Source organism: Eutrema salsugineum, unplaced genomic scaffold (genome assembly GCF_000478725.1).
Source record: "Eutrema salsugineum unplaced genomic scaffold, Eutsalg1_0 scaffold_3, whole genome shotgun sequence".
Lineage (NCBI taxonomy): Eukaryota > Viridiplantae > Streptophyta > Magnoliopsida > Brassicales > Brassicaceae > Eutrema > Eutrema salsugineum.
The window spans coordinates 12,638,271-12,646,223 of NW_006256756.1; positions in this window are offsets into that span (position 1 = coordinate 12,638,271).

Sequence of the window (7,953 nt, forward strand, 5' to 3'; positions counted from 1 at the left end):
TAGTCTGAGTCCTTGGGATGATGATGATGGATCTCTGAAGTATAAGCTGGATTGCAATGGGAAATCAGGACTGTTTGCTGAGGTCAGGGCAGGTCTCACAAAGGCAATACTTGATAAGGACCCAGATGGTATTCAGGATCTGGGACATCAAGGACAAGGGTCTAATGGTTATCAAAGGCAGCCAACCTCAGCTTTCATGCTTAAGACCATTGAGATGCTAAAGAGCATCAGTGCTCCTCCTCACCCCAACTAAGGACATGTTTCACAAAGTCAAACTTAGTGACTTTAAACAAAGTGATCTTGGGAGACACCCCAATCTTATCCTGGTATATAATCTCTTTAATCTTTTTTTTTCTTTCTTTTTATGGTTTAGGATGTTTTGATGGGGCTTTGTGAGTTATTTTCAGGTCCCAGGTGACTTATGGAAACTGTGGTTCAAGAACAAAGTCCAATAGGGTAGGTGAGAAGGATGAGAAAGGACCTGAAGCATGGAAGCTTGAGAGGCTCCTATTGTGCTACTTGGTGTACGACATGAGTCAAGCCAAGCACCAACTCGCACATGAACTCGCAAAAGAAACCTACTTGGTTTTGCGAGCTGATCACCTAGGAGCAAAGAGATTTGAGCAAGAAAAATTCTAAGTGTGGGAGTGCGACTTGGGCTTGCGAGATGGGAAAGGAGTATCCCATCCAGCACAAGAACTCGCAAAACAGACCTACTTGTTCATGCGAGTAGATTCAAGAGCAAACTATGTCGCACACTAGGAGAAGAAGCCAAGGCGCTCAAGAGGGTGATATGTGCGACTCAGGCTTGCGGGTTGGACCTAGGAGAGACCGAGTCGCACACATACTTGCACTTTAGACCGAGTTGGTAATACGAGTCAGTTCAAAGACCGTACCATGTCGCACACCAAGAAGAAGACAAGGCTCTTAAGGGAATTGTCTGTGCGAGATAGGCATGCGGGGTGGACAAGAAGAATCCTAAGTCGCACAAATACTCGCCAAAAAGAACCGAGTTGGTCATGCGAGTGGGATCAAAGAAGAGTCTATGTAGCACACAAAGGAGGACGCCAGGCCTTTAAAAACATTTCATGTGCGACATGAGCATGCGAGATAGGAAGGAGAGCAGCCAATGTCGCAAAAGTGAAGAAAGCCAAGCTTTATGTGCGACTTGGGTGTGCGAGTCGGTCCAAGACCAGTCCATGTCGCACAAGGAGTACAAGCCAAGCCAAATCCATCTTCAGTAATGTTTAGCCTCACCTGGTGCAGCTACTCACTCCACCTTTGCATAAGAACCACACCAGGTATCACTTCAAACACTTGTAAATGAGCATTCAGCATTTTTTATTTGTCATTTGCATTTTGATTTTGATTTTTTCTCTTTCTCATGCTTTTATAACACAAGGGACTATGTTATTTAAGTGTGGGGGAGGGGTTTTGTGTTTACTAATCATGTTTGCTCTTGTTCTTATTTTGATTCTTGAGTCTGCATCTAAATTCTGTACTGAGTTGCATTCACATTTTTAGGATTGAGTCTAGTTGCATAATCATATAGGTTGCATCACTTGCATGGAAGTAATGATAGGTTTCTTTGAGAAAGAATCATCTTAAGATCTTGAATTCATGGCCCTAGTTATTAATTCTCTATTGCTTGCAAAACTGGTATGAAATCAAGAGTGAACCATGTTTGAAACTAGTGTCTCAATGCTTCTTGGATCAAGTTGAGATTAACTCCAGCTTTGTTTAAAGTGAAAACCATAACTTGGCAATCTAATTTTCATGTTTGTACATATCATTGTGAACTCATGGGTACCACAACATATTTGAGCTCTCTTATCCTTTTTTACCACTCTTTGCTAGCTCAAATAGCTGTTCTCTCATTTTGAGACAGTTCCCTGCCTTGAACCAAACCTTCCTTGAAGCCTAAAACACTTTAGTGAGAGATGATGTGAGGCCTTTTTCTGAATAAACTTGACAGAAAGTGTTGGGTTTAGGGCGGCAAGAGCAGAGTTTCATGTAGATCTAGCTCTGCATCATGAGTCTAGAGTAGGCTAGGAAGGGGTCTTGGGAAACACTGAGTGAAAAAGAGAGAGTTTGAGATGAGAACCGGGGGGGGGGGTGGAAAAGAGAAGAGATCGGTTTGGGGTCCGTTGTTTAAAGAAAGAAAGCTCTTGTGTTTTGAAAAGTAAATTCTAGCCTCTAAGTGAAAAGAAAAGAAAAGAAGCCAAAAAGGCTCAAGTGTTTAAAGAGAAAAGAAAAGAGGCTAGACAAAGCTAAGTGAGAATGAGCTAAGTGAGAAGGAGCTAAGTGAAAGGTTTAGACCCCAAAGCCTCAGTTTGCAAATGAAAAGGTGAATCCCCTGGTGAGGAAAAGAATGAGAGTGAAGTGAGAAGTGGGTTTAGAAGGCAATGATTGCCTTGAGAGAAGGGTAGCTTAGGTGTGTTCTTCATGGGTTTTAGAGTTAAGGTGAATGACCAACTTGGGGCATTGGGTAGATGAGATTATACTCTTGTATGCATCAGTTGCCTTTTACCCTTAGCCTTCTGTTAAAGTTTATTCCTTCTTGAGTGATCCCTTGAGCTGCACTGAACCCACAAGCATTGGAATGAGATCATTTTAATCTCATAGCCCAGTCCCGAACCAAATGAGTTCACATGCTTTGCATGAGCATGATCCACATGATACTTAAATTAATGTCAAAGGGCTGGAGTTAGGAATTCTTGTGAAGGTTGACACTTGAGTTTGGTTCACTTGGTGATGAGCAAGGCTAGTTTTTATGAGTACACTAGTTTGTATTGCAATTTAGAATTAGTAACTAGGACCATGAGTTGAACTCTTTTGATGATTATCCTCTATATTTAAGAAATGTGAACTCCCGAGCATTCAACCTCTCTCTCATTTGTTCTTTTTGCTTTAGGACAAGCAAAGGATAAGTGTGGGGGAGTTGATATATTCATAAATTGCATCATTTAGTGTACATATTTAAGTCCAAATAAGGTCTCATTTGCATACATTTTAGGTCTTTAGGCATTGTTTTAGGACTTTAGAGATTTCATTAGGTCTAAAAGAGTTTTGCATGGTTTGGAGTGTTTGGAGTGTTAAACAGGTGCTTATGGAGCTTATTTGGAGTGGAGAATGTGATTCAGATGAAGAAATGGTGTAGAGGAGCAATTTTGAGTTTCTCGGCAAAATTCTGTACTGATCGTCGAAGATTCTCCGCTAAAATCCATCCTGCGGGTAAATCTCTCAGCCATAACACGTACTGGCTATTCAAGTTTCTCGGCCAAAAATTTCGGGTGCAGATACATCTCCGAAATCACGTTACCGGAAAGTCTTGCCGCCCATTTCAGCCTCCGGGGTCTTCGGCAAAGATCAAGATAATTAAGTCTAGATTTTAGAACAGGTGGAATCTTTGGATTTGGAGTCGTGAGCTGAGAGTTAAGCTCATCGGAAGACACACCTGTCTCGCATCCATTCTGGAGCAATCCGATACGTCTGAAAGATTGCCTGTCCAGAGAGTCTTAACGTCCGATTCAGCTTTCAAAGGCCTTCCGAAAAGTTGGATATGATCATGTCAAGGATCCAAAACAGGAGGAATCATTGGATTTGGAGTCGTGAGCTGAGAGTTAAGCTCACCGGAAGACACACCTGTCTCGCTACAGTTTCAAGACCGATCCGATGAGTCACAAAGAATGCGTGGGACGATGCCTTTCCAGTCAGATTCAGTTGTCGGAGCCTTCACCAAGATTCAAGGTCTTTGAGTAATCTTTCCAGAAAATATGATATCATCCATTTTTGAGATATGTGCTGAACGATATTGTCTCTGCAGTAAACACTGGTCCGAGAGCTTTGTTTTGATCGTTTCAATGCACTTCAGAGATAAGTCTTCCGGGGAAGCTTCCACTTCCCAAGCGGTAAAGGCTTCTTCACAAACGTTCGAGATATTTGAGTACTCTAACCACTGAAGTTAGAATCATGCCATTTGGATACATATCCTGGAAGTTACGCTCCCCCGAATGCAAAATAGTTCGATGAGACTTGGATTGTGCGAGATGGTTCTGGGACTTGGTTAACTCGCAGCATTTAGAGATTGAATTCTGGAAACGATCTGCGAGTGGAGATATGCGTCTAAGGCAACTCTGAGCATGGGTAAAGATTTCCGAGCTGAGAATATGCTAAGTCTACAAGCTGTGCGACTTGGTCATGCAGGTTGGCCTAGATGAAACCGAGTAGCACATGTGTTCGCGGATCAGATCGAGTTGGGCCTGCGACTTGGGACTGAAGGAGACCAACTCGCACACATATCTTCTCCAGAATGCGTCTTGGTTGTGCGAGTTGAAGAGGAGAAGACCTGAGCAGCACAGATATTAGCAGAACAGACCGAGATAAGCATGCGGCTGAAGCTGAAGCAGTTTAGGCGCACAAGACTAGGTTCATGGCTGTGCGACTCAGGCCTGCGAGATGGGACCACTTGACCAAGTCGCAAACTTAGCACACTGCCCATTTGAAGCCGGATCAGTACCCAGTTTGTCCTGGGCTGACCCGGTCCAATACCCTTAGTATAAATAGTTTTTAGGGTCATTTTTCCCAAAACTAAGCTTTATTCTCTCTAATTTCTTTGCCTATTTTGTGAAAAGAATTCCTTTTTTTAAGAGATATCTTCTTTTGTGAGTCTTAATCAAGAGAAATCAAAGATCTTTTGTGTTTAAAGCTGCAAATCCATCATTATCCATCTTCTCCATCTCCATTTCTCATCATTAATCATGCCAATCTTCTCAACTTGCAAAGGTTTAAGAGAGATTAGTATGATTAGTGAGTAGTTTGCTTAATGAGATTCTAGATATGTAGGTTAGGGTGCTAAAGTGCTAGATTAGGAGTGCTTAGGGCTAGATACATGTTTTCTCTAAATAGCTGGTCTCTATGCTAGATTCTTGCACATCACTTGTGACCAAGAATCTGGGTTTTTCATGCACCACAAATGTTTGATGAAATTCCTGAAAGAGTTATATTAGAGGTTTATGCATTAATGCCATGATAATGTTTGTTATTTGCATAAATGATCACTTGGGATTGATTCTTAATGCTGTCATGTTGTTTGATCTCCAATGATGATTGGGTATGTGAAATAGCTTGATTTGTTTCTTGATGCTTGAGAAAGATTAAGGCTTGATTAGAATCCCAAATCATTTGAATCATGCTTCATTATTGTTATTAGCATTTCTAGTTTAGCACCAAAGCACCCTAGCCATCTATCATGTCTAGAATCTCATGCTCCCATCATTTCATATTCATTCACTTGTCATTTGCTACTGCTTGCTTCTTGTTTAGATCATTTGCTAGTTTATTAATCTTGTTTAGTCTTTATTTAATCACTTGTTTGAATCAAAACTCATCATATTGATTGGATTAAGAAATTGTCTGACATTCTAGTGTCTAGCACACATTGGATTGATCAACCCTTTATGCTGCAACAGCTAAGGGATTGATAACCCTCATTTAGAGCTTAAAAACCTATAGTTATCAATTGGCGCCGTTGCCAAAGTGTGCGGTCGAATAAAGCTTGGCTGCGGGATGGTGATCGCGACCGCAACCAATCCTCTTGCAGCCTAACTTTTGCTCCTCAGTTTTTGTTGGGCCGAGCAATCAAAAACCAAGGCTTCTTTTTGGTTTTTTTAATTTTTTTAGATTTTTTTTGGTCTTTTTGTTTTATAAGAGTACCTGAAACTAAGAACAAAAAACGTTAATAGAAAAATAAAGAAAAACTTAAGAAAAGCATACCTAAATAGGTTGTTTCCAATCTCCCATTAAACGCTTTTGTTTTAAGTCGTTTAGATCAACTTTTTGGAAGGAGGATCATGTTGGAGGGTTTGGTACTTTCTTGGATGTGCATTGAACATCCTTGAGCCTTCTTGGTGTATCTCCATCTCCTTGTATTACTAATTTCTTTCCTTTATCCTACTGACAGACTTTGACATTTCTTAGGATCTCTTTGGTGCCTTCAATCAGCTTCCGGATCTGTTCTTCACTGGTTTCTGTTAAATCCGATGGGACAATGATCTTAACTTTTGCAAAAGGCGTTGTCTTGTGGATTGGCTTCTCCTTTAACTTATCTTTCTCTTTTGGCCAATTTCCTTTAGGCTTCTTCTTGTTGTTTTAGACTTCATCTCGGACGGTTAGATAGAAATTATTTCGATCCACATTCAAAAAGACAGCACATCGGTTCACGTGGTCAATGATTGCGCCTACAGTTGCTAAGAAAAGGCGGCCAAAGATGAGAGTGATAACACCGTATTTGTACCCATTTTCACTATTGATTTCAAATGTTTTTTGAAAGGTTTTAATTAGTTTATGAACTTTTATTATAGTTTTTCTGTGTTTGTAGTTTCAAGGCTCTTTTCAGGAAACTTAGGGAAAAACATTGCAAAATAGAAGAAATTCACATTTTTAACTCAGGGTCAGACTTACAGAAGTCCAGCCTCAAATGAAGACCTTCTTACCGTCTGATCCAGCTCAAATTTGGAGTTATTCAAGAGGAACTAACAAGCTTTCCATAGCACTTTACATCAGAATGATTCAACGGTGCAATCAAAAGATACGTGAAGATTAAGTTGACCAATTTGACCAGTCCCAGAAGACTCTCATTCGCAGCAAAGGTGCATTCCACCTGCCCTGGAGGACTCTCACCCGCGGTGGACCTATGCTAAGCCACAAGGCCCAACATCAAAGCCCATTTCGTCATTTTTGTTCAGGGAAGCCTTAATTAAGACCTGGAAGACCTTAGGACCTATAAATACATTTCTTAGGAGTCCTAATCGGGTGTGTGCTCCTATAATGAGTTTTTGAGCAACCAAACATTGTTTTATTAGGGTTAGGCAATGGAGAGAGGGATTCTTCCCTTGAACCATTGTTCTTTCTTCGTTCTATCTATTTAGCTTTTCCATTTCAGTTTATGCATATTTCATATCTTTTATCATTTCATGCATCATGTTGTATTAGTCCAAGAGTCAAGTTTCTAAAGAGTTATCGACAGGATATATGTTCGATTAGGATTTCTAGTTTTCTCAGCCATATTCTAGATCTCATGTAATCTAAGTTGTTTATACTGCATTAGGTTAGATTCATGACCTAATATCTGAGCCTAGGATCAATCAGAGCCACGAGAGTGCTGTATCAGATCATCCGTACCTAGCTTCAGAAGAACATAGTCGTTATAGGAGTCAAAAGCTACCTATAGAGAAGATGTGTGCAAACAAATTCAGTTGTCATTGCATGATCTTATTCACGGCATGAGAACGAGAGTTAATAGTCGAGTTTAAGTGATTGGTTGGTTAAGGTGAAGAGAGTTGGTTAGCCTTATATGTGTCTATTCTTGTTTAATGAAGATACTGGAAATAGATTAAGACATTTTTCCGGGAGACTAGTCGGAAGATCCTTAGACATCGATTAGGGTAAATCAGAGAAGTCTGCGTCGCCCCCTATGAGTTTAGAAGCCTGGTTTGAGTCGAACATCCTTTAGACATTCTTTAGCAACTCATTTGCATTGAATTTTGTTTTCAGTAAATATTAGGTTAGGATTAGTTTTAGTTCCCGTAAACCAAAAACCACAAAAACCCCCCATGAGTTTATGACTTCACTTACTTTTCCTAGTTTGAAGTTTTTGCAGATTATACATCCTTGTGGATCAACACCCTAAGTCCTACAACGTACATCTGTGCACTTTCAGACATTAGGGTTTTATAAATTTAAAACTCTGGACCAACAGACATGCAAAGACCTGCGACCCTGAGGCCCATCAAAGTTTTTGGCGCCGTTTCCGGGGAAGGCTTAGCCGCTGAAGGCTATTAATGTTGAGCTTCTGCCAAACTTCGTAGGAAGTAATCCGAACTCTAAACACCCTATTTTCTTTTTACTTTCGCTTTCTCTCTTCTGTTTGCCCTAGTTTCAGATTTCTTGAGA